The sequence below is a fragment of the Corvus brachyrhynchos genome, unplaced genomic scaffold, assembly GCF_000691975.1.
Source record: "Corvus brachyrhynchos isolate BGI_N302 unplaced genomic scaffold, ASM69197v1 scaffold34, whole genome shotgun sequence".
Classification (NCBI taxonomy): Eukaryota; Metazoa; Chordata; class Aves; order Passeriformes; family Corvidae; genus Corvus; species Corvus brachyrhynchos.
In genome coordinates, this window is record NW_008238126.1 from 1,190,099 (window position 1) to 1,216,034 (window position 25,936).

The 25,936-nt window shown below is 42.0% G+C and overlaps 1 long non-coding RNA gene across 2 annotated transcripts in view; it reads right to left on the reverse strand.

The window, feature by feature from the left end:
* Positions 1 to 183: 183 nt before the first annotated feature.
* The window catches only part of LOC108446545, a 54,901-nt gene continuing 29,148 nt past the window's right edge, over positions 184 to 25,936 (reverse strand). Inside the window, exons 1-3 of one of the 2 annotated variants that reach the window (XR_001861753.1) lie at positions 8,719 to 13,716; positions 8,487 to 8,643; positions 184 to 2,123 (exon numbers count right to left, since the gene is read on the reverse strand). This is a non-coding gene — a long non-coding RNA (uncharacterized LOC108446545). Of the gene's footprint in view, positions 2,124 to 8,486; positions 8,644 to 8,718; positions 13,717 to 25,936 lie in introns of those variants that run through there. The other variant, XR_001861752.1, reaches the window with a different exon arrangement.

Genomic DNA, 25,936 nt, shown 5'->3' on the forward strand with positions numbered 1-25,936 from the left:
AAGAGTCGAGAGGTGAGAAAGGTGTGTGAGGAGGCAGAAAGACAAGAAGAAGGTCACTGCAAGACCATTAGAGCATAAATTATGTTTTTTACTCTATGTGTCTCATTTTTCAGTGTCAAGAAGAGAATGCATATGCAGTGTTTGTCCCACGCCAACACACTCTGGGAGAACAGACATCAGTCACTGGCTGTGTCACATTTTTATTAGCTAAGTTTTACAGAATCATCCCTCCAAGTAGGGAATGCATCACAGCTCAGGTTTGACAGGAATATTAAAGGCAATATGTACTTTGATATATCAATCCAAATTTGTAGGCAGCAGAGGCCAGACTTGATGTAAAAAATTATTATTTCTTATTAAAAAGTTAAGTTTGTGGCCCTCTAATGAAGATCTCACTATCTCACATAAAGGTCTGCTCCAAACAACCCAAACTTGTGTTATCTGACATTTTAATTAGTTTCATTTCATTGCCTTGGATTCATCCTGTCTTCTTGCATTATAAGTCCTAGAGCATTTGACACTCTAATGTATAAGATCATTTTAGAAAGACAGCAAATTTTATTAATGTTGACTTGGTTTCTACACACTAGAACTCCATTATTTGACATATCTGCTCTGCACATCACTTTACTTCCCTGAAATGTAATGGGAAACTCTTTCCTGGCTTCATTCAGGAGAAGAAAATTACTGTATAAGCAAATCACACGGAGGGTGAGATCTTTTAAGGATTTTTGCTCTTAGGAGACAACGCAGAACAGGAACTTCTCCTCTCAGAACTGCAAAGCCATGAGTACCAGCAGAATGGCTCCAAGTTCCTTCACACAGACTTCCCAATGCATTTCCTACCAGAGGTGGGAATAAAGTAATTTTTTCATATATGGTCTGATCCAAAGACTGAAAGGCAGTGGGAATCTCCTCAGCAGACTTGAGAGCTCAGCTCATTGAGAGCAGCATGATTCCATCATCCCAGTACAACTGAGCACTTTTTTGTGTTCTTTTGCAGCTATAGCACTGTGTAAGGGATTTCTTTGTCCCATGAAAATAATTTAACTAGCCCTTAAAAACCTTACACCATTGTATCATGACACTGAACATTCAAAAGCACTTTGAAACTAAGCAGAACTCAAGCATTTCCCACCCAAGAGACTAAAGAGTAAGTTGCTTTATTTTGCATAATTTTCTTTCAAAAATTTTAACAGATTTGTCCAAAACAGGCAAACACCAGTGTTAAGCAATGCATTTTAGACAACAATTTCACACACTCACAGAGCGGTCAAAATGCTATATAACAGAATGATTCCATGGTAAAAGGATTATGCTGGCTTACACCAAAAGCTCTATGTCTAATTTAGGACTTAGGCATTCCGAGCAATAAAATCAAAAAATGGTGGAAAATTAAATTTTTTAATCACCAGTGCCAGAGGTTTACAGATGAGCTTGAGTCAATTGACTGAAATTTGAGTTGAAAAGTGCCGTTCCCCACCCAGCAATGGGGATGTCTCCAATTTTCCATTGTTCAGGGCAGAGCCAGGTTGCCAGAATTCAGCTCTCTAGATTCACTTTTGTTAAATTTGTGTTCTTAGACACAATGCATGGATTTTCACCCAGGACTTCTGTGTAACAGAACATCCTCACTGCCTCTGTTGATTGACTATTGCTGAAATTACATTCCAGTGCTTCTGAAAACAGCGCAGCTGGCTGAAACCTAACAGGAGCCACGTGCCAGAAAATTCCTCAAAGACTTTTTTCCTCTCTGGATGAAGCTAACAAAAAGAATACTTTCCCTTTCTTCCCCAGGTAGAAGCTTCTTCATTCACCGCATGGAAAGGAAATTTAATGATGCTTTTGCTTTTTAGATGGTTTGCTCTTTTTTTCAGGGCTTCAGGAGGAGTAGTTTGCTCTGAACCCCTGGCCCCATTTTCTGCAGCAGGTTGGCAGTGTTAATTTGATGGGCTACACGTCTCTGTGGGAAACAAAGGAGCATCCCTGGGATGGATTCTCCCCACCAGGAGTCTCAGAGGAGGGCTCCCAGGCAGGAGAACTAATCCACTTGTGTCCATGTAAGTGTCCCAGGATGTTAAAATGCTTTCACTCTTCAGTCTTCTGCTGCTGGTCAGAAGGGTCTGTGTTAAAAATACAGAATCTGCCTTAAAGATCTGGGTGATTAATTTTTGTTCTTCATCTGAGAACACAGAAACAAAGCAAGACAAGCTGAGGTCTAAACCCCACCAAAGAGTCCCCAGAGGTTTCTACAGGACGCACACACAGAGCAGGGCTGGCTGCAGGCTCAGGGAGGACATCTCCACCATCTGCAAGGACGTGGAAATATAACACATTCCTTGCTCTACTCCATGTGTTCATATCTGGGGACAGGAAAACTCCCCTGCCATGGTGTGGGTCTCTGCTTGGAGTCCAGTGGAGCCCCTGCTTTGGAAGCCTCCTTGTCTCCTCCCTGGGGCTGCACTGTCACAGTCAGTGTAGAGGCTGAAAATCCAGCCCTGAACACCACGATCACCTTAAATGACTGTCTGGCACAAATAAACTTTTCCTTTCCAGGCACCTCCAAGCTAAGCTCTGGACTTTTCCAATGCAAGATGACATTCTGCTATTAGTATGTGACCCCAGGAGCCAAAGCCCTGCAGGGCCCCACCATGGACATGAGTGGCACCTGACTGCACGAAAGTAGCACTGCTCTCCCATTTACCCAGCTAAAACCCAAATATTTACTTGCAAATTGAGCTGAGCTGCAGCTCATCTGTACCAGCTGGTTATCCCATTGAGCAAAGAAAGGAGGGAAATGGATTTCTTCCTGTTTTGCTTGCTGGTCAAAAGATTAAAAGCAATATAGTTGTGTTGGTCCCTAGGTATTGTCTGATTAATATCCTGCTAGCCTGCTGGCAATTTGCCAGAATTACTTCTCCTTAAATGAAAGACTGTTCCATGAGCTTAAATGGATTTTATTAGCATAACACTAATAATTCAGCACTTAAAACCCAGTGAAAATATTTTAAGTAAATATAGGCATGTAGTGCCTACTAAGGTTCCTTCCTGCTTTCTTTCCAGGTGAGCAAAGAACTCCAGTGTATCAGATATTTCGCCACTACAGTCAGGTCAGAAGAGTGTAACTTTTACAGGAAAGGGGTTAGGAAGCCAAAAGGAGAGCAGCCCTGAGAAAATTCCTTTTCCCTGCGGCATCTGGAAATTTGTCTCTACTGATTTTAAATGGTGTTGATCAGGTAAGATGTAACAGAGAAATCTTCTTCCCTACCTTCAGGTTTCTTGGCCACTACCTGGACTTTCCCAGCTGAATCTTCTCTGCTGACCCATATATCATCTCTTTCTCTTGCCTGTCTCTTCTAGCACGTTTCACATTAATGACCATTCTGAATTCTCCAGCATGTCATTTCCTTTAGTCTTCTTTGTAGCAGAGGTTTGTAGCCAAGTTCAGTTTAGAAAGCACCAGCACGAGGCTGGAGTCAACAGCCCATAGGGTGCCTGAGATTGCTGCATTTATTCAGTGTTATTCATATGTCTGGGAATGCAGCTATGGCAAGCCTACCTTTTGCCTACTGTCTGCATCAGCCACTCATGTCAACAGGGATTTCAGAGGCGATAACTCCTCCCTGTCACCTCTAGCAGTGGTTGCTTCCCAAATAGTGCTCCCTGAGGGACTGACATGCCATAGAAGAAGATAAATGTTCTGAGGACACTCACTAAAAATACCGTGTGTTAATCCCCCAATTAAAAGTCTCTGGAGGAGAATAATGAGTGATATGCTAGCAGTTCTGTAGGTTTGCAGTTGTCTGATATCCCACATCTGGGAGCTACTGCCCTCGGGTAGCAGCTAATTGGCCCCAGTTACCACAGTGCCTCACAGTCCTTAATGTATGTATCATCACTCCTGCTCAGTAAAGCAAAAAAGGACTGATTTCAGCTCGACAGACTTGGAGCTGCATTTCAGAGAAAGCAGGGAACTGACTTTACAGTATTATACTCCATGTATAAATCACAGACCGAGGCAAAATCCAGGTCCTGACAAGTATTTTCTACCCAAGGGAGAAACTGGCTACAGAAGATGTTTCTTTGGGTCAAATACATTTATTTACGAGGACTGCAAAAGTGCTGCTTCCCTGTCAAAATCCAACAACCAGCATGTTCTTCACCTATCCCCTCTTGGCCAACTCTGTAACCAGAAAAAAGCTGTTGCAAGGCCTTTTTTTGATCGAAGATCCACTGATTGCTCTGTCTCCTCGGTTTTGTGTTACTTTCTGCCTCTGTCTCTGCAGAAGTCCTGCTCCTTCTCTGGCAAGCACACAAAGATCACTACCTCTCCCTCCAGGCCTTGCTCTTTTATTCCCACGGGCCTGTGTAATTCAGCCTTTGTGGGAGTTTAAGAACTTGCTCCCATGGTTTTGGAGACTTGGTACAACCAGAGAGCCCTGTAATTTGTAAGGCTTATCTCTGAGCCCACTCACCACCCCCTGCAATGCACCCAGGCTGTAACAGGGCTGAGATACCTCAAGATGGTTTTTTTCCTTTAAACTCTCCATTCACATTGATTTCAATAGGAGCTGGATGCTTAATCTGCTTATACACTTCTGAAAATCCTATTAAGTGCCTCTTTACTGCTCTAGGTGCCTAAATATACTTTTCTTAATTTGGCTCTAAGTGATTTGCATCCGTCATCAAGATTTTTGAGAGCGTGGCTCGAGGGGAGAGGCCTCCCTGTCACAGCCCCTCCATGCAGTCTGTCACTTGCTCAGATACCTAAACTGTGAGCTGAGCTCCTGCAAAGATGCTGTGGCAGTGTGAAATATGTCTATTAAACTGTGAACACTCTTGGCGCTGCTGCATCCTTGTCTCTCCTGCGCCAAGCACAAGTGTCCCCTCCCACCAGATCCCTCACCATGGGCTTGTCATGGCCTCATCTCCCTTTCCACCACTGCCTCAGACACAGACCGTGTCCTGCAGCAGGTCCCAGCTGCAGGTGGAGACACAGCTCTTTGGTGAAGGTGGGGAAATGCATTTGGGGAGGGGGGAAGGGATGGTTTGGCTGCTTTGGGGGCAGCAGCCAGGACAGCAGCAGTGTCTCACCTGGCCATCCTAGGGAATTCAATGCCTGTGGCTCAGAAATGTCTTTGCTCAGCTGTTTTTATCTTCCTTGGTTTGCACTTCCTAAAGTCACTGGCAAGAAAAACTGTGAGAGGGTATAGATCTGAGAGGCTCAAAGGAGCAGAAGTTCAGTTCTAGGGTTTGTGCTAATCACTTCTCAGTTTGGGGAAAGGGCATTAAAAAAGGGTCTGTGCCTATAGAACCAGTGCTGGATGCAGTAACTGCTTCCTGCACTCACTGGAGGTTGAATTGGGGCCAAGAAGAAAGGAAACTGGCCACAGCCAGGCTGGTACCCATCTATGGACAGCTTGGGAAAGATGGGCTCTGCTGGCATCCTCAGCAGCTCTGCCCCACTGCAAGCGTCATCAGAAAGGAGAAGAGAGGAAATTAGCACCTCGAGAATTACAGTTTAAACAGTCCTCAGAGCACCTTTAGCTATTCTAAAGATGAAAAGAAACTTTGAAAGGGGGATTAAAGGTAGGATGGTCTGGTTTTGATACAGAAGAACAACTGTGTTAAAAGAGCCATGAAAAATGGGAACATATTTCAAGATCTGAGCATACTTTCAGAGAAATCTAGAAAAGTGCAAATATGGAAATGCTCTGAATCTGGTCAGATCTTTCTCCTCTTACAGGCCCTAGGCTGCAGCCCAGAAAGCCTTGATAAACTAGAGCCTAAAGGTCTATTTGGTCTTTGCTACTGATTTCTCCCAGCACTAATTCTGTTTGCTATTAATCACAGGCAGCACCTGAAGTGCACCAGCACTCACAGCAGCCCCATAAAGGACTCAGCAGTGCAGGATCCAGCCTGTGAGCTTCAGTCTGCAACTTCTGACCTCTTGGGTCTTTCCTTGCAACATGTCACCTTGGGCAGGCCTCACAACACATCTGTGCTCCAGTCCCTTGTCTGCAATACTGTAGTAATAACAACAGGGGCCCCATGCAATCTTTACAGATTGTTTAGTAACCATTTGCAGTGGACACTCACAGCTGTACTGAGGATAAATCCCCTTTCTGCAAAGAGTGAATTAAGTGTCCGTGCAAAAAATCTAACCAGTTACAACTTGCTGATACACACCGAACAGGCAGACAGTCCAAATCCAGAAAAAAAATTTTAAAAAAAGAATAAAAAATATTATTTGCTCATCCTCCCTTTGCAGCTGTGCAATGAGCAGAGAGAGGAAGAAAAGGAAAAGGTTAGCCCTGTTCTCGGCGGAAAGCAATGAGAATATTCTTGCCCTTGGATCTGCCAAGCTTTCAAGGAAGATCCCCGAGGTGGATATCCTCAAGGAGCAAATGTTAACTAACAAAGAGAGAGTTGGACAGGCTCTCTTTCTTGGGAGAGAGGAGCAGGGTTTCCCTCAGTGCCACTTCTCATGAGACCTAGAGCCAGCGGCCAGAGTATAACCTAATTAGGCCAGAAAGGGTGATTAGCTGTTTATTTTGAGGATGTTCAAACCATGCATTCACATTATACACTGCCCTGGGAGAAGAAGGATGCTGTTTATAGTTCCAGGCCTACGGGATCAGCAAAGTTTATTTTCCCCTACAAATGAAGGCCTGTTCTACTTATGTTCTTTCAGCTCAGATTGGATCTGTTTATTTTCACTCATCTGCAGGAAATGGGAATATTTCAGTCTATTATTTTGAGTCCAGGGAAGCAGTTTGTATCACTTAACCATGGGCAAAGGCAAATTAGTCACAGCCTTCACATGCTACCTCAAGAGGTTTGTTTCACAGCAGTAACATTAGTGGCAAAAGGATTTACAAAACCCCATAGTGCAAATTCTGCTTCTTGAACCTTTTCTGGAAGGCATGAGAAACTTTGTTAAACCCCACAGATAACTGGTACTCCACTGTGGGAAATGAAGTTGATCAAGTTGCCCCTCTTCCCAGCAGGAACTCCATGTATTGATGTTTTGATCAACTTGATCAACTTGATCAACTCATTGTCCCTCTTCCCAGCAGGAACTCCATGTATTGATGTTGCACTGAGGAGCTTAATGCAATATTTTTAAAGAATCTTGCTGCTTCTTTATTGAATGTAGCTCCTGATTTGTGAGGCTGTCTTGAGGAAGAGCACTGAGAAAGGAAAATGTTGGTGGGAGAGAAGGGAGGTGCAATGATGGTCCTCACATGTGGCTTCTGGTCAGAGCAGTGGCAACAGCACAAAAACATCTTCATAATATATAAAGCACACCCTGCCAAAAGCTACAGTGGGATCCCTCTTCAGTGTTTCCAAATATTTGTTTGAGTTGGCTTCATGTTTAGTTATAAAACAATCCCCGTTTGCTAGAGTTTGTTAACAGGATTTGTTTATGTGCTTTGATCTTCTATTTTTAATCATCTCTCATGTCCATGAAGCCTTTGGTAAGATTATCCGTTGATAAAAGTGCTCAAATTATAGCAAATGGACTGTGAGGTGACAATATAAGTTAGAGAGGATTTTAATTCCTTTGAAGTCAAGCTTTTTGATGGTCAATTAAATTATATTAATTGTATCTTACTTATTTTAAACTTAAATCAAGATTATTTTTCAACTGCTGGAATTTAAAAATTCTGCAGAAGCCAGGCAACTGCAAGTGCTGTGAATGCAAATTTTATCTGTTGCCTGCATTCAGCAGAAGAAACAATCAAAAATGCACCAAATACTGTGATGAAAACAGAAATTACTGGCAACCAATTATAAAGATATGGAGCAGCAGAAGGTGCAGTGTGTTACATACATTATGGGGCTGCCAGAATAGGCTACTTAGGGATGTACAATAATAATTTAGATTGTTGATCATAATAATCTCATGCTGGTCATAACTGTCTGGCTGTTACTTTATGCTTCCCCAGCCTGCCTGCTGAATCCATTTGCTGATTTCTGCACTTGTTCATAGTTAGCAAATTGTTCAAGGCAAAGTGAATTTTGCTGTTTGTTTGTTTTACTGGCTCTTAAGAAGGGAACAGGAACCTCCATGATCTCCTTCACTGAAAATAATTAAAAAATCCCTAATGGATGCTGTAAAAATTCTTCTCTAGGAAAGACAAACTCAGCTGAACTCTAGCTAAATTAACTGATATCCCTCATGATCCACTAATTTTCATGATGGATTACGGGGAAGCTTTATGAAGTTCAGAAATAGCATTGTGTTCCTCCCTCCTCCTCCTCAGGGCAGGGTCCTGCCGGCTGCCACGGTCGATCAGCAGCGAGCAGAACTTCCCCACTGCACTGAACATAATCCTCCAGTCCACTGGTTTAAGGGAACCTAGAAGGACCAGTTTTCAGAGTAATGAGGGTTAGATGCTTCCCAAGATAGCTAGACAGCCTCCATGGGTTTTTATGATGAGCCAGTGCAGTAGAAGTTACAAAGTGCCTGTAGCCTTTACCTGGGTGTTTTTCCCTTTTCTTGCGAAAAGGCCAAGTGGTCTCAGACATCCAACTTCCTGGGAGCAGGCTTCTCATGCAGACCCCTGAAAAAAACTTCTTTGAGGTACAGATGTTTGTCTTTGTTTTCTTCCAAATCGTTTCCTTCTTGTCCTGTTCCTGTAAAAAAAATATTAAATTATATTTGTTCCATTTTCAAACATTCCCCATGATTTCTAGGACAACAAAACATACAAAAGTAGGATCTATTGATTTGCAGGGTTTTCATACAGCTTTCTTGTAGACTTTTAGTTGTTCTTTCTATATGATCAAGAAGTCCAACGCAGACAGTAATTTAACCAGAAGCTTGGTTTCAGCTCTTCTGGGGGAGGAATATTTCAATATTTCAGATTGTTCTGTTGTACATAAGAAAAAAAGTAGTTAAAATCTGATTAGCCAGTTAATTCTCCTGAAATACATGACTGACAAGCATTCATAATATTTACTTCTGATTATTAAGTCATTTCTAGCCTTGTTAAAAATTTTTGACATTTCTATGGAATTTGCTTGTAGGTTTTCTGAGGCATTTTGAGAAAATCCATTGGAGTATGGCTGTTTGCTCCCAATACACATAGGAATTTATGCTAAATTGGATAACAAAGCTGCTTGGGTTGGAAAACAAATTAATCCACCCAGTCATATATAAAATGCCCAGAAGAAACAGAACAATAACAGCTTTTTCTACATTTTACTTCTGTCAAGACAGAATGAAACATTCTTGTCTCCAGGGATCTTCGAGCCCCCACTCCCATCCTTCAAGTTTTATCTTCCCTCCCCAGATTCAGAATTTAAGAAGCAGAATTAAATGGTTTTAGAAGAGGTGATTGTGGCAAGAGGGGATCCTGTCAATCAAGGAACAAGTCCATGGCCATGTGAACATCCAGGATAAAATGCTCAGTGCAACCAGACAGGGGGTCCAGGCGCTGCTGTGGGCAAGCAGAACTGGGATCTGAAGGTCTGATAATCGATGCAAGGTGATCAATACAGTGATGGAGGGTCTCTGCTGCTGTTCATCTCAGCCAAACATAGAAGCTTAAATGCAGGTGTTTCTCTCCAGTGACTTGGACCTCTTGCTCACATGAAAGCATCCACACGTAGCAAAACAAATCCCACCCTCTCCTAAGGATGCTTGCATTCCCTGAACTGCTCAGGAGGGAACACTCTTCCCTTTCTCCTGCACTTGCAGCTGCCCAAGAGGAGTGTGTGTGCTCAAAGTTTGTTTTGAAAGAGCAGTGCCCCTGATGAGGAGCACTGGGGGAAGTTCTTGCCAGGATTAAAGAAGGAAGAAATTGCATGTGTTCAAGTAAAGAGTTTCTATCAGAGTCCAACAGAGACAAAAAGGCATCAGAAATTCACCTCAGGGGAAATCCTAGGCTGTATTTTCTCTGAAAAAAACACCTAAGCTCTACATCACGGATGTGTCTGGCAAAGGAATCTGACTAGCAAAGTTCATCCACATCTGCTGTCTTTTAAGAAAGGGGTAAAAGTATATTTGATGCAGCGTTCGGTTATTTGCTCTTTGGAAATCCAGGTCCCAGGGAGTTATTCTCTCATTCTGCTTTATTGGTTTTCCCAAGATCTGTGCAGTTCAGCTCCATGGTAACTCAGGAACTTCCTTAGTTGCTTACATATTGATGTATACAAGGAAAGCACAGTGTTAATACACTGTTTGAGCATCTCTAAGGTATATTTAAAATATCTAAAAAGTGTGGCAGAGTAGGATTTATAGAGGATACAGAACAGTGCTGCCTTGCCTCAAGTTGTAGTGGTTGTCTCTTGGGAAGTTCTACCAAGTCACTCCAGGCTTTACAACAACTAAAGTCATGCTAAACTCCTGTCCACACTGTTAAGCAACATTTGTTCTCCCTGTCCTCTAGCACATACAATAAAAAAATATGAGGTGATTAAAAAGGGGAAGCAAAACAGAGGAAAAAGGACTTGCCCTACAGTAATTAGCTGTGTCTAGGCTTACTAGACAGGTGCTACTGATTTAACAGCCAGGATATGAGCCCTGTAATCCTCATTCTCTGCTGATCCACAGCCCACCACCACTCTGCTCAGCCTGCCAGGCCTGGGGTTTTTACAAAGAACAGAAATGCTAGAGGGGCTGGTGCATGTCCACGTTCTGCCCTGACATATACATGCATAATCAGAAAGTACTTCAGGCGTTAGGAAACAGAAAAGCCATAACAATTCCCATAACACAGATCTGAAATCAGATCCCTGGTTCCTAAGCTTTCATCCTAGTGCCCAGTCACCAGCTGGCTGCTCCTGTACATGACACAGGTTCAGTTACTTTGAATATCTGTGTGTTGATTTTTATGAATTATGATGGGGTCCAGACAACAAAATGCACTGCAACAACTGCAGTGCAAGCTGCAGCTCTGGAGGTGCTGTGGGCATTCATTAGTTAAAGCTACAAGGACCTGGTGTGGAGAATTTAAAGCTTTAGCAGCATTCTGCACCCTCTCACTGTTGTTAGCTTTGAATATCCTTGGGATTAATTTTTTAAATACTTCAGAGAAGATGGCAAGAAAAGTAGAAATTACCACCAGAGGGGGAAAAAAATCTCCCACATGTTTTGGGAGAGAAATAAAGCTGCATGTTACCCTTTAAATACTTGCATTGAGAACAGGAGAAGGATCACCTTCTATTATTTCAGTTGCTGTGAGTGACCTACGATGAGATATTTGTCCAAACACAAGGGAAAGAAGCTAAAGATCTGCATCAACGTGTCCTGAGATCCTCTGGAATGGTTAATTTTTTGAGGACTGTTCTACATTGAAAAGCCCACCTTTGAAAATTGGTAATGAGTAACCAAAGATGTCAAACCAAAGACCATTGCAGCAGGCTACATTATTGAACATGTCAGAGTAATCACAGGATCCTCACTCCCTCCACTAACAATAGGCAAGCACCACTCACTGGCTTCAGATCTGGAGATGGAGGCCTTCCCTTGAGAGTTTCACAGAGTTCTAAGGTGGTCTACATCATCCTCCTGCTCTGGAAGTGTTTCTGTCTGAAAGATGCTGCTGTACAACATCAGGGTCATTTGAGGTGAGGTTCACTTGGTGGAATGCAACTTTCTGGATGGTGTATGTTCATCTGCAACCCTACAGCTAATTTCTGAAGCTGAAACAAAGCCAAATGCAGAAAAAATTAAAATGGTTGGGTTTTTCTCCACGTTATAAAGTCCCTATGGACCATTAGCATGAAGCCCTTTATTCTTACTGATATTACTATTGTTATTACATTTTTCATTTTGAAGTGACAGTAAGAAAATAATTAGGAGTTTGTAATTTCTTTGATTAAAAGAAGGGAAACTTGCCCAAGTATATATGATATATATTTGTGTAACTATACTAATGCTACAGAAAATACATTTACATGGTCAGAATCCAGATCCAGCCTATGCAGATAAAAACGGTGAAAGAAAAGCTACTTTACTTCTGGAGACATCTGTTGTCTGCTACTACATAGAGAACTAACTTCTAACTAGATAGATCTTACAGAAAATGTTTGGCAATATTTGAAGCATCCTGCATGTTCCATCTTGTTCCATCATTTTGCTTTGGCAGTTAAGTTCAGCCACACGATGCTAAGGCAAAAACAGTCATCTGACTTGTAAGTAAATAATAATACAGTCACAGGAGCTATCTATTATTTAAGGTTTCAGAAAAATTTTCGCTTTAAAGTTCATGTCATTAGAATGCTTCAGCACATTCCTCTCTGCATAGCCCCATGGTTAGATCCCAATCAGAGGAAAATATTTGAAAGTTGCAGGTTTTAGGAGGAGCTGCTCTTTCAGACCACAGAATAAGAAATTTGTGACTTTCCATACTAAAAGTTTTGTGCATTCATAACTCAAAATAGGCAAAATTGAACAGAAGTTTCTCACTGGTCATGCTGACAATGAAGACATAGAATATTTTTTCCCAAGAACCTGGGGGAGAAATTGGTTTAAAAGTGATCTCCTCACCCAGTATAACCCCATGAGAAGTTTAGTAAAAGGGTAAAGTACATCACCTGTCCTGTTTCTAATTCTATCCTACTTTGATGGTTGGAGATACATTATATATTATATGTATATCTGGGGGATTATATTAATCAAACTTACATAAAAGTCCCCTAGGTCTGCCCTTGTTGCCATCTAATGGAAAGCGAAGGCCTCAGCCTCCAAAGATCATCCTGAAATTCACTTCTAGCCTATCTCCTTTTATGAATATTCTTAGCAGATGCTGCCAATGAATGTACTCAAGCAGTCATTTAAATTCTGCTGCTTTCTCAGGAAGGGAATTCTTTACAAATTATATTTGGTAGCATCTACTAATTCATTCATTCTCTTTCAAATGCCAGCTATAGCCTGATCCTGCATGAATGTTCGTGTAAAAAACTTCCCCTTTAAACATTGAGACTCTAAGACTCAGCAGTGAAAATACTTGAATTGCTGATTTTGTTTTCTAAAAACAAAAATTATCCTGAAAACAGCACATTCCTATGTGATGTTTCCACCTTGATTAAATTACACACTTCCCACTGGAAAAAAAATTCATTTTCCACTTTATATTTATGGAAGCATCAGTCCACCTTCCTGAGGTTTCTCTGCAGTTCAGACGAGGGCAGTTTGCACTTTGTACCAATCAGCTGTTTACTGCCTCAAAAAACTGGGCTTCTGTAGGATGAGTCACCAGGCATGGGAGATTCGAAGATCAATTCCTGGGTCCCAACTAAGGAACACTTAAACTGTGCCTAATTTAATTTAAAAGTACATTTAAATGCTTCTCTGGGTTGGACTTCTGAGTTTAGACCACAACTTAACATTCAATGGGCAGCAGGTTTCAGTGAAAATCCCATTGTACAAAAAGCAAATGCGCACTCAGGAGTGACATTTCACATGACAGCTAATTAGGAACTTCAGCTGATGGATGATGGACGTGGGCTAAAACTAAGGACAATGCAGACTTTGCACTGCCTGCTTCTGGGATTTTTAGTCCTAGTTTCATCTTTATTAAACAGCCTCATTATTTTGAAGAACAATAAATTGTTACAATTAAATCTTCTTTACCGTTACCTTGTTTGGGAGCTTCTTTATGGATCACAGTCCTTCCTGAAATTATACTGAGCAAATAGTATTACTTGTTGTCTTGGGGTGACTTTATGATGTGTATCCCATATCGCTGCCCTATGCCCAGAAATTAATTCTTGTGCCTTTCTATGCCTTTAAACTGAGCCTGAGAGGGGGAAGGAAAAAACCCGAGCAAAACTTTTTCAAAGCAGTTTGCAGCTTGTTCAAGGTCACACAGAGATAGCAACTTCGTTTTCCCAGCCAGCTTTCAGCCAGTTTTTTTCTTTTTCAGTTTCTTCTTCTTATTCTCCGGAGAGAGACTGAGAGTTGAACTTTTTTTCCCTTCCCTGGAATTTCAGACTTTTCCCTTTTTCCATGGATTGCTTCAACATCAGAACACATTGGGAGGACTTTCCACCGACCACAGAGGGCCTGGCCCTGGGCCAAGCCCCAGCTCCGAGGAGACCAAAGGGAGGACTTGAACCCTTTCACAGGTTTTTCCTCCACAGCGAAAGATTTTGTTATTTAGCATTATTATTCTTTTCCTGTGTGTTTGTTAAACAAATAGTTTTTATCTCTTTCACTTTCCTTTGAGGAAAATTTTTTTTCCCCGAACCTTGTGGGGGAAGGGGTGATTGTGCCTTCTCTCAGAGGATATATTTCTAAATTTGGCCAAACTGGAACAAATTTAGTGGTGCCCAATGTGGGGCTCAAAGGAAAGTGAAAAAAACCTGTAGTAATTACATTTTGGTTTGAATTTACTTATTCTGTGTTGGGGTAAAGTAGTCACCATGTTGGTTGAGTTCATAATGTCTCTCTGGCTTGATGTACTCACGTCTTTCTGGTCCTTAGGCTTCATTGAGGTACTAGTGCTTTTTTGGTCCCTAGGGTTGTTTGCCTATCCACAACTTGCTCCAATCTTGTCCCTGATACATAAATTTTACAGAGGAGGAGACGGGGTTTCCCTTCCCTTTAAATTTGATAGGTTATCTTTTGAGAATGTTCAGTATCCCCAAGACATTTCTTTTGTTTCATCCCTACAATGCGACAAGAACCGTCAGTGAAAATTGATGAAATTAAGCTTAGTGAGTAAACCAAATAGATGCACAGATAAATAAAACAAACAAAAAGTTCTTCACTGGGCAAATTATTTCTGAATACTTTTGGACAAGTCCATTAATTTGGCCTTCTGCAGACACTGAACAATAATTTCACCATCCCAATTCTGGACACTGAGGAGCAGAAGGCTTCAGTAGTCCTTAGGCATCTTTTTAAAACCATCCACATTTTTAAGCAGAACATGAAATACCTTCTAAGCAAACCTCTCACCACAGTCAATGGCGTGCAATTGCTCAGAAACATCCATGTGGTTATCATCTCATAAGCACAGTGTAACAGGTAATAAAAACCATGAAAACTTACATTTTTGCATCTGCTGAATTCCTAAAATTACCCAAATGCAAAGCTAGTTACAAAATGAAGAGGACAAAGTTAAGGAAAACTACAATAAACTCTAAAGTCAACACTGGCAGAAACAAGGTGGCAGGTGTCAGATTAGATAAAATAACTTGTGATTGCATACCACAATGTGACTTCATTAAAGGCACAAACAAATTTAAGCCTGAGGTACTTTAATTTGTCTTCATAATGACATCTAAAACTTTCAGAAAATGCTGGCAGAAAAAGAAACTAAAGAAAACTGTAAAGAAGCTCTGCTTTTTGTAAATACATAATCAAAATTTAAATCAGCCTTAGGCTGAAAATCAGAAATAAGATCTGGTTTCTAATTAATTGGGTAAATTCAAGTAATTAGGTAAAAATTCATTCATGCTACTTTGAGCTTGAAAGAAAAAAAAACATAACTGAGGGAAGAAATGCATTTTACCTGCTGTGCTCCGCTGAGTTCATGTTGCTTATCTGTTCAAAGGTATTTATGTTTTTTACATGAACCATGTCAGTAAAGGGAAATCTCTACTTCTAATAAAAGACACCCAAGGACCCAGTGCAGTCACCGATCACTCCTGATCATTCATCCCAGTTAACTCCCAGGGCATTGCCTTGCAAGCTCCGTTTTGGGCTGTCCCAGTCAGGCATTTCCAACACAGGATTGCTGTTGAGGGACTCGTTCTTAGCATTTCATACTTCAGGCCCTTCCACAGAACTCAGCTGCAGAGTCCTCTTGGTTTCCTTTCCCTGAGCCATCCAGGCATCACCTGGGTAAGCTGCTTTTACAGCCTCAGCCTCGCTGCCCTGCCCTTGGTTTTCCAGCATAGCCCCCTCATGCATTTCACCTCTGTACCGCTGCTTTTCAAGCAGTTTTCTTCAAAGGGTTTTCTTCAAAGGTGATCAGAGCAAGGCTTGGCTAAGACAGCCACACTGGCAGGGATCCTACAGCACAGGGGTGCTGCTACACTCTCAGCACAGGTATGGATCTGGAGGGTATGGCTCCTTTTGCTCGGGAAAGTAGAGCCACAACACACTTCCCAGCGGTTTTGTTTTGGTTTGTTTTGCTTTGTTTTAATCAAGTTAAGCTACAACAGCAAAGTTCAAGTTTCGCAGCATAAACAGTGGGATTTCTTCAGCTCATTGCCATCCATTGCACTGTGCAATGCTTTTGCTAATGTGATTTTAAAAGCCAAAACTTTTCTCTCTGACTGGCTTCTTAGACAAATTCCACACATCTGAATACAAAGATCATGCCAGTATAGTTTCAGATATCAGTCTTCATTATTAAACATTACCAAGGTATTTAATCTCTGTTTGACAAAGAATATTTAAAAAGATAAACTGGAGTATCCGAGCCACAAGAGGGTCTCAAAGGGTTCATTGGATAAAAAAACAACAGGAATTTAACTCCTAACCCTGAAAGGATCACAGCAAATTGCTTCTGTTGGCATTTCAGCTGGATTTTTTTTCCAGATTTCTCTACACATTAAGAAAAAAGACTTGGAAACAGTGACTCCTAAAACAAACTGAACAAAGATTTATATCTATTTGCAGAAATATTAGTTCTCAGTGGGTCTGTCTGCATTCAGCAGTTTCTATATTATTACATAGTTTCAGTGTTGCCAGAGTCTGCTCGGTTACTCTAAATTTTTTTGCTCAAGTATATATTTTATTTCTGTTGATTGGAAAATCTGAGGCTTGTAACTTCCTGGGCTACAAATTCATAAGAGACAGTCAGACATGAATAAAATTTCTCTCTCTCTTCTGCACACTCAATAAACAGAAACATGGAAACGACATTTTAAATGTAAGCAGAGAATACTGACATTGAAGTGTTGTTTCAAAAACTTCCAGGCAGAAACAATGAAATTCACAGGTATTCAACACAGAAAACTGAGAAAGGAGACTAAATTAATCTATTTTCAGCCACAGAACATGACACACTTTAAGAGGCCAGCAAAACCAAGCTCCTGAAATAGGATTCCTCTAGATGGAACTCTTGAATTTGAAAGATGACAGTGGTGTAACAAAAGCATCAAAACTTAGGAAATTATTCTCTTCCTCCACTGATTATTTCTCCTTCTGAAACACCTCCTTAGAGGAAAATGAGTGTATCTCACCTACTCAGCTCATGGCATGATGAGATACAGCTCTCCTGTGCAGAAGACTTGAATTCAAAGAACTTGAATAATGCAGTAAAATAAATAAAATTATGACTACGACAGAGGTTTTGACAGGTCCAGAGAGCTCTTTAACTGTGCAGATCTTTTCAGAGTAGCATTAAAGCTGCTAAACAAGGATTTTAGATTTTACTCAGCTCATGCCACTGAACTTCCTATTAAGACTTGCAAATGTGCTTGGACTAGAAGAAAGGAGGTTTTTTAATATTCTTTCAATTATTCTGTAAGTAAAACAATTATATAAAAATACTTGTAAAATTACTGGGCAACAAAAAATCAAATTCACTTATGAAGTACTCACAAAGCCATAGAAGAATATTCCATACCAATTTTGTACACAGCATCAGAACAGTTCTGCAATCATCTTTGAGACAACAGTCATAGCTTTTAAAACAAATCATTAAAAATACATTGGAGAAAAACGGATATATCTACAGGTCTAAAGTGGTACCCTTCAGCTTCAGGAAAACACAAAGGTGCCAGCAGTAACACCTAGACACCACAAATATATTCAACGAGAACACAAGTGCAGATAAAGCAGAAGTGCTAAAATGACAAAGAGCTTTGCAGGATAACATGTCCTAGCTGAAGCACTTGCAAGGTAAAATAAAATACTGTGAGGCAGCTGCTCTTAAAGCCTCTGCACTCACACTGAGGGCCCAGGTATCAGCTGGATGTCAGGCCCTTGAACCCTCCATCAACACTGCAAGGAAAGGAACTGCCACAACCAAGATCTCTGCACTCCAGCACGGCACACGCCGTGGAAATAACAGAGACACATTAGAAAGCACAACGTGATAACAGGTAGTGAATGCTGACCTCTGCCAGTGACTGTGCAGTTTTTATTCTTTGCATTTTTAGCTTCACATCTTGCCTGCTGAAAAACATGTTTTCTTGAGGCTACCTTTGAAACATACAGAGAAATCTTGCCTGGCAGAAAGCATAATGTGCGTGACCTCCTGTGGGCACACGAGCATGGCTGGGCTCTCTCCTCACTGTCTGCTTGCTTCTGGCTGTTATTAGAGGTGCCAGTTACCCTCCAAACCCTCTACTGCATATGGAACACATTTATCTTCAAAAGATTGCTTCCCTCATTGAATCTCTCGCAGCAGCAGCAGTGCTTTGGCTCCCTTTTCCTCTGGAGTCCTGCGACACATCTGGAAATGCCAGTAGCCAGAGAGACTCCAGCATGGGTCACAGTCCCAGAGCTGCCTTTTCTCTCTCAGGGCTCCAAAGAGGATCGCAGTTCTTGTGGTCAGTGAAACAGCCAGCTCAGATGTACCTCACAGCAAGAATCAAAAGCTTGGAATACATGCACAGAATCATTTCAGAGACACCCCTGCACAGCACACGCTGTGATCCCACCGCAGCCCAGAGGCAGCCCCGAGGACAGGTCTTGAGAGGAGCAAATTGCCACGTGTGGGATCATTGCCCCAGTGAGGAACAAAAAATCTGCACGTGGGAGAAAATGGTGCATCAGACACAAAATAGATTATCTGATTTGTTTCTATTTCTGACCTGAGCACTAGGGAGGACCAAAGCCACCTATGTGGTGTAACAGAGACCTCTGTTACTGCTGCCAGAGGAAATGGTCCCTGCCCATGGGTCCCATCGTGCGCCCTGGCACAGCAACTGGTCCCAGCTCTGGTACAACTTGAACCAGAGAGTGGGGTGGGCCCTGGGTGACACTGGGTGCTCAGCAGGTGCTCCTGAGCCAGCAGGTGCCCGTCCAACACACACCCTGCCAGGTCCTGCAGTGCCACAGCAGCCGCGGGGATGGCAAAGGTTTCCCAGAAGACATTTTGTAATTGCCACCGTGAGTTTCATACACAGCAGCCAGATGCTTGGGGGGGAGGGAGGGGGAGAGCTAAAAATCTATAAATAAGTAATGGAGTGTTGGGCTATGAAATTCATAGATTAACATAGGAGAGACTCTCTTGGCAGCTGCATTAACGCCAGCACAGTGTGCAGCTGTTTATCTCTCCCAAACAGCTCCTGCCTCTCGCCACAAAGGCTGCACGGGGCTTGTCCGGCCTCCTGGAGGCTCCTTTCAAGTTCACCTCTAGCCATAAAGAATTAATTAATCACTGAAATGGTATAATCAGGATCTCAGGCTCCACTAACACCCGCTTAAATAGTATGACTATGCCTCAAATAATATGACTATGCCTCATGTAACACCAACCCCCCTGGTCTCAGAGTGCAGCTTGGTCCTCACTGCCTGTCTGAGAAGTTTTGGGGGAACAAGAGACACAAGGGACCTCCTCAAACCTATTTCTGCTCTCATGCTGAGCCCACTCTTGTCATCAGACACGCCAAGGTCAGAGCAACATTACACACACTTGAGACAAGTCTGTGAGAGGATTTATTGGTCTTGAAGAACCACTTGTCTTGGATGAATCACTGATCTTGGATGAGCCACTCCTGGTTGTGAAGTAGAGACTCATCTAAACCTGCAGCCCCTCCAGATACTGCTTTTTCAGTGAGGAATTAAAAACTCCTTAAACACACCACCAGAAGGCAGCTGCAAGTTCAGGAGGTGCTGGTTCTGTGCATCCTGGGCCCCCCCAGCAGAGCCACATCCATCTTCCCAAAGATTCCTGCCCCACAGTCCCCTCTCTCCAGGGCACTACTGGGATTGCTGGCACCCCTGGGGCAGCAGCTCAGCCTGGTGGGAAGCCCCAAGCTTGTTTCTAACCCCTCTCATGTAGGGACAATGCACCCTTCTCCTTGTCCTGCTGCCCAGCTCAGCACAAGACCTTTCCCCAGGTCTCCCTACTGAGGGCAGAGCCCATGGAGTGTGGGATCCTGCACTGCACAGCAAAGGTACCTCACTGCCAAGCACCCCAATCCTACAGCTTCTCTCCATCTACATTTATCCTGTCTCTTATCCATCTTCTAGTGCTTCTCCAACTGATTATCAACTTCCATCATGAAAATATCCATGTCCTTTGTAGTTAGTCACTTTATTCCTCTGCCAAGGGTGCTCTGAAGCTCCTGTCACTGTAAGCACCATGTGTTCTCTTCATGCCACAGATCTTTAAATGCAGCAGTTATACATTACTTAGGCTGCACATATTTATCCCTAAAATAACACAGGCGTCTCTGCAGACCTCCACTGGGCCTTTGATGCACTCCAGACATCTTCTTTCCAGTCTATTATTCAGTAGCACAACTAAAATAATTGGTACTTTCCAAGCCTTTGCTGTGTTTTTTGACTCCTAACAATGTGAGTGGTCAGGTGTGATACAGAGCTCAGAGGAAGCTGTGAGAAAAGAGAATAGATGAGTATGTGAGGGATTAAGCTAGTTCTTGTTGCTTGCCTCTGTAGAGGGGTGTAAGGCCTGCTGAGGAGAAAATCATAAAAAAGTACCATTCTGAAAGCAAGTGAAGAAGGTGAATGAATGACTTGGGGTTAAATGTTTATTAATAAAATAGAAGAAAGTCAATACATATATTTTTTTATGCAGTCAAGATTTGAACTTGATTCTAACTTAAAGAGACAAATCAAAGCAGTGAAGAGAAAAACCACAAAAATATACACTAAAAAATACCCAGGGTCTGAAATAGGATGTACTGGTTGCTAACATATTCCATTATTTAGCTGCACCAAGGAAGCTGCCATGGGATATGCTCCTTACATGGTTCTTCACCAGGTTTAAGGAATCGGGACTGCAAACAGAGCTGGCAGATCCAGCTTTGTCAAAGGCTGGCAGATAAATGAGGTCAGGAAGTTTTTTTGCTGAAGTTGGGTAAGGGGAGCTGGGAAAGGCCATAGGATTGCTCCTCAAGCAAAGTGTAGCACACAGTAATGTCTGAAGCAGAAAATGCTCCATCCTAAAAAGAATACAAAGGAGGGGGGAGGGGAATAACTCTAGAGGCAGGCTCTTGTTTTATTAGGTGTAAATCAGATGTGATATTAAATCCATATGGTAACAGTTAACATGTAAGAAGGATTGCATATTGATTGCAGCACTTTAGAATTGGACCATTTTCCATTAAAATTTTCTCAGCTTCACGATAGGCAGCAACAGTGATACAGAATGCCTAAGAATTAACCACAACAGTAAATGCTAATGCAAGTTTTATAAAGATAATAATGCCCCCTTACATTTGTGATGATGACAGAGATCTCTAATAGCAGCATCAATTCCATCTCACATACAAGGAAAAACTAACAGCAGAAAAAGAAACTATTTAGACCTACTAATAAAATCATAAAGCTGAAAATAAAATGATCCAGCAGCAGGAGAAAATGCAAGATCAATATAAAATACACTAATTAGTGCCTTTTCCATTCCACTGCATATATGTCCTACTCTGCTGCTTGCAGAAGCAGGAAAGATTGTGGTACCAGGACTCCAGACTCTAAAGCTCATCTTTCTGTGGCTGAGCAATTGTCCCTGAAGGCCACTAAATTAAACAGGGAGACAGAACAGTAACACTTTTTTCCCAAGGACATTAGTGGATGGCAGGATTAGACGTCTCCCTGGCACTCCCCTCACTGGAATTGTAACACCCTGCTTCCCTGTTCTCTGCACGTTAATACCCCCAAACCTTCCAAAATACCTCCCCAGTGGGTGAACTGGACTCTTCCCAAGCAGGAGGAGTTAGGTCAGACCCTGTTGTTTTGCGTGTAAAGCTTGGAAAAAATTCTCCTTTTGCCCTGCTTTCCACCCATCAGCACTGAATTTCACCTGCTGTTCCACTACGTGGTCATGCAGTGCCAGCTCTGCAGACAGCTTTCGTTTGCACTGCCCTCAGTAACTTGGTGCCATCAGCCAGAGATGAAGTTATTTTGGCAAGTTATCTGAAATGTCTTCTTCTCCCCACAAAATAAAATCATTCTGCCGAATAAACAATCCCTCTTCTGTGAGCACACCACTCCAATTAATGGAGGTTAATTGTCTATAACAAACAACCATTCAATGTATTTATTACACTAATGAGATTTCCTTTTTAGAGGATTTATGGGTTGAAAAATACAGTTCTGTTCAGTCAGCTTTTAACTGCAGGAAGGAAACATGCTTGAATTTGGGAATATCTTTCACTCCAAGAGAAAATGACAACCTGCTCTTAAGAGAAAATGGATATTCCTCCACTAGTTGACAATTGGATGTACCTGAGCAAAAGAACTGCTTTCAAACATATTCATTTATTCTATGTTTTGTAATATAAACATGTGTGTTACCACAGTTGCACCCAATTGTTACAATGACTCTAAAGATTTTTTCAAAGCATAACTGACCCTGATGAAGTAATCTGTCTTCTTGTGTCCCTATCAGATTGCCACCACAGAGCTGAAGTTACCTTCTAACAGCATGTGCTGGAAAGCCACTGGAAAGTAACAGCTATGATACTTTCAGTTCTCTTTCTTTAATGTTTCCACTGTTGAAATAATTTGCCTGATTAAACACTGTCCATTAAAATTAAAAGCCCAGTATCATCAGAAACAATTACACTGGGTTTGGCACTGCTACAGCCAGACCACCACATCTTGTTAATTTACAATTAGGCTGTGGATTGCTGTTCTGCTCTCCATCCACACCCATGTTTGCAATGCAGACTATACCCCAAATCAGAATCCAGTGTTTTCAAGATTAATAAGGGAATACTGAAACTAGTCCATAAGAAAAAGGTAAGATATTTTTGTACAGGGATATTAGCAAGCCCTTAATGAAGGAAAGTAAATACATTTATTATCATCTTTGTATCAGCAGTAGTGTGGCCAGCAGGACCAGGGCAGTGACTGTCCCTCTGTACGGGGCACTGGTGAGGCCACACCTTGGGTTCTGTGGCCAGTTTTGGGCCCTCAGTTCAGGAAGGACATTGATGTCCTGGGGAAGGGTCTGGAGCACAAATCTCATGAGGAGCAGCTGAGGGAGCTGGGGATGTTTAGCCTGGAGAAAATGAGGCTCAGGGGTGACCTTACAGCTCTCCACAACTCCCTGAGTAGCCAGGTGGGGGTTAGAGTTGTCTCCCAAGTAACAAGTGACAGGAGGAGAGGAAGTGGCCTCAAGCTGTGCCAGGGGAGGTTTAGATTGGATATTGGAAAAAGCTTCTTCACTGAAAGGGTGGTCAAGCACTGGAACAGGCTGCCCAGGGAAGCGGTGGAATCTGTCCCTGGAAGTGTTCAAAAAGACACGTATGTGGGGTGCTTGGAGACAATTTAGTGGTGAACCTGACAGGTTAGTGGTTGGACTTGATGGCCTTGGAGGTTTTTTCCAACCTTAATGATTCTCTGGTTCTACAATTCTTTGCACAAATGTTTGTGCTGATCCCTCTACATCAGTGTGTGCCACATACTAAGCCACTCTCATCAACAAGGCTCCAGGCTAAGCAAGGCCAGCTGTTTGTTCTGCAAAGGCCTGTAAAGACACTTTATCCCAAGAAATTTGAAACTAAGAAATTTGAAAAGTGATCACTGTGGTAACAACTTTTAGTCTCATTCACATGACTTTATGGTATTTACCTGCCACTGGTTTAGATTGTGCTTGCCCTCACATCTGGGTCAAACTCCACCTTGAAGGGAAGTTCCACTAGTGAGGTTGTCCACATGGAAGTGGACATGCAGTCGTCACTTGTTAAAGATGTGTAAAAGTTACATGACAGTTTGAGGAAGGTGCTCTACAGTACTGGAAGCAATTTCAGTTTGATGATAAAAAAAGCATGGTGAACATGAAGAGAAATGGGAAAGGAAAAATAAGAGAAGCCCCACCAAAAAGACAGGGTAAAAGCCTCAGGTATTTCACCATGCCAGAAGTCAACTCATTCTAAGTCACTTCCACAGGGCCAGTTCCACTTATCTTTTCCGAATCATATGTCTTCAGCTTTCAAGAAGGGCTTGGCTGTGGAGACTGAAAAATAGCATGGGCCACAGGGCAAAGAATGGTGCATGAATGTTTATAAGCATGCCTACTTAAAAGTAAAAACTCACTTTCATTTTATTGTAGGTTCATTTCTCACTCCAGCTATGTGTGAAGAAGAGATCATTAAGAGCACAGGCATGAGAGATGAAAATATTTGACTGCAACTAATAAGATGTTAAACTGAATGAGATGTGATGGGGAACGCATCTCTGGGCATGGATTCCACCACTGCTCCATTTGGGCTGAAGAAAACACCAGCTTAAAATCAATTGTTTTAGTCCAGCAAAAATTGCTGTGGCCTTATTAATTATGTTCAATTGTCCTTCTCTTCACACCTCACAGACAGCTCCTCCTCCATGAATGGAGAGAAGAGCCAGATGCCCTCTGTCACTTGAATGATACCACAATACTTTTACCAAATAGAAGTTCCAATATGCTCTTCCAGACAATTCTGATGCAGAAATACTTCTAAATATAATCCACTTCTCTCAGCTCCCCTTTCCAAAGTCTCCCCACTAGTCCCATAAGCAGTCAGTAAAACAAATATGAAACATTACCACATCCAAACTTGTACTGAGATTACATCCTGAGGGTCTGCTGCCACCTTAGACAGTTTCTTAGAGCTACCACTTCCAAACCAAACCTTTATCATGCACCTTGGATATGTGATAGCTTGCAGGTGAATGGGATTAGGAACATCTACATTTTATTAATGCCAATGAAACAGCAAGAGTAGAAAAGGCATAAGATGTTGAAAAATGAAATATTTAGTAAGAGTAAATAAAAAGAAAAAAATGTAAAAAAAAAGGACTCCTCACTATCAGTTGATGAGGAGATACAACTTTAATCAGCAAATTGCAATCTTGTTTCAGACTGAAGATTGTTGCCATGAAGAGCATAAGAACAAACTAAATCATCTAACACATATTTAAAATGCTGCAACACCAGCAAGCTTATTGCAATGTAATACAGTAGTAAAGCAATTACAATCTGAGATTAATATTTATAGAACATAATCAGGTTTTCCTTACTTAAAATTTTATTCAATAATTCGTGCGCCTTAAAAGCATCTTCAAAGCAGGGTTTGAAATAAGGCTTTAAGCAAAGATATCAAAACCCTGGCAGGAGTCTGGAACAATGTTCACTGACCCTGGGCTTTAAGCAAAGGTATGAAAACCCTGGCAGGAGTCTGGAACAATGTTCACTGACCCTGGGAGGCCACATGTGACGTGGCCCCTGCAAGTCATGCACTTCTGCAGCAATGTCCCTTTGTGACTTAAGGAATAACCGCAAGAGAGATCAGGGAATGGGTTATAAAATAGCATGAGATAGGTGATGTGAAAGGAATTTGCAACATGGGACAGTGGCCAATCTGTGACAAGAAACACAAAAAACCAACAGAAGTCAGATGCAGAACCTCACCAGGAGGAGGGAAAGGAGGGTATTTTTCAAATCCAAAAAACTGTGATAGTGACACACCAGCCAGAGCCTCAGAAAATGTCACTGGCCAGCATGACTGGCCAGTGACACAAGGACACAGTGACACAGTTCTCCAGGTTTCTCTCCTCCTGGCTGGTTCCTTTCTCAAGAAGGAGCTGGTGGTCACTGGGTACACAGTGCACAAAGCTTTGCCAGGACAAAGGTCTCTGTGGGCTATTGCAACACAAACTGTGTGCAATAATGACCATTATTTCTGGAATACAGTTAAAACTAACATCAGAGAGTGAAAACTATTTACTTTCAGTGTGAGAAAGGCGTATGCTATAATGTCTTTATCTGAGTCAGAGCAAGAGCAGTGCCCAGATAAGAGAATGGGAGATGGAGCTACCAGGTAACAAATCCCTTACACCCAC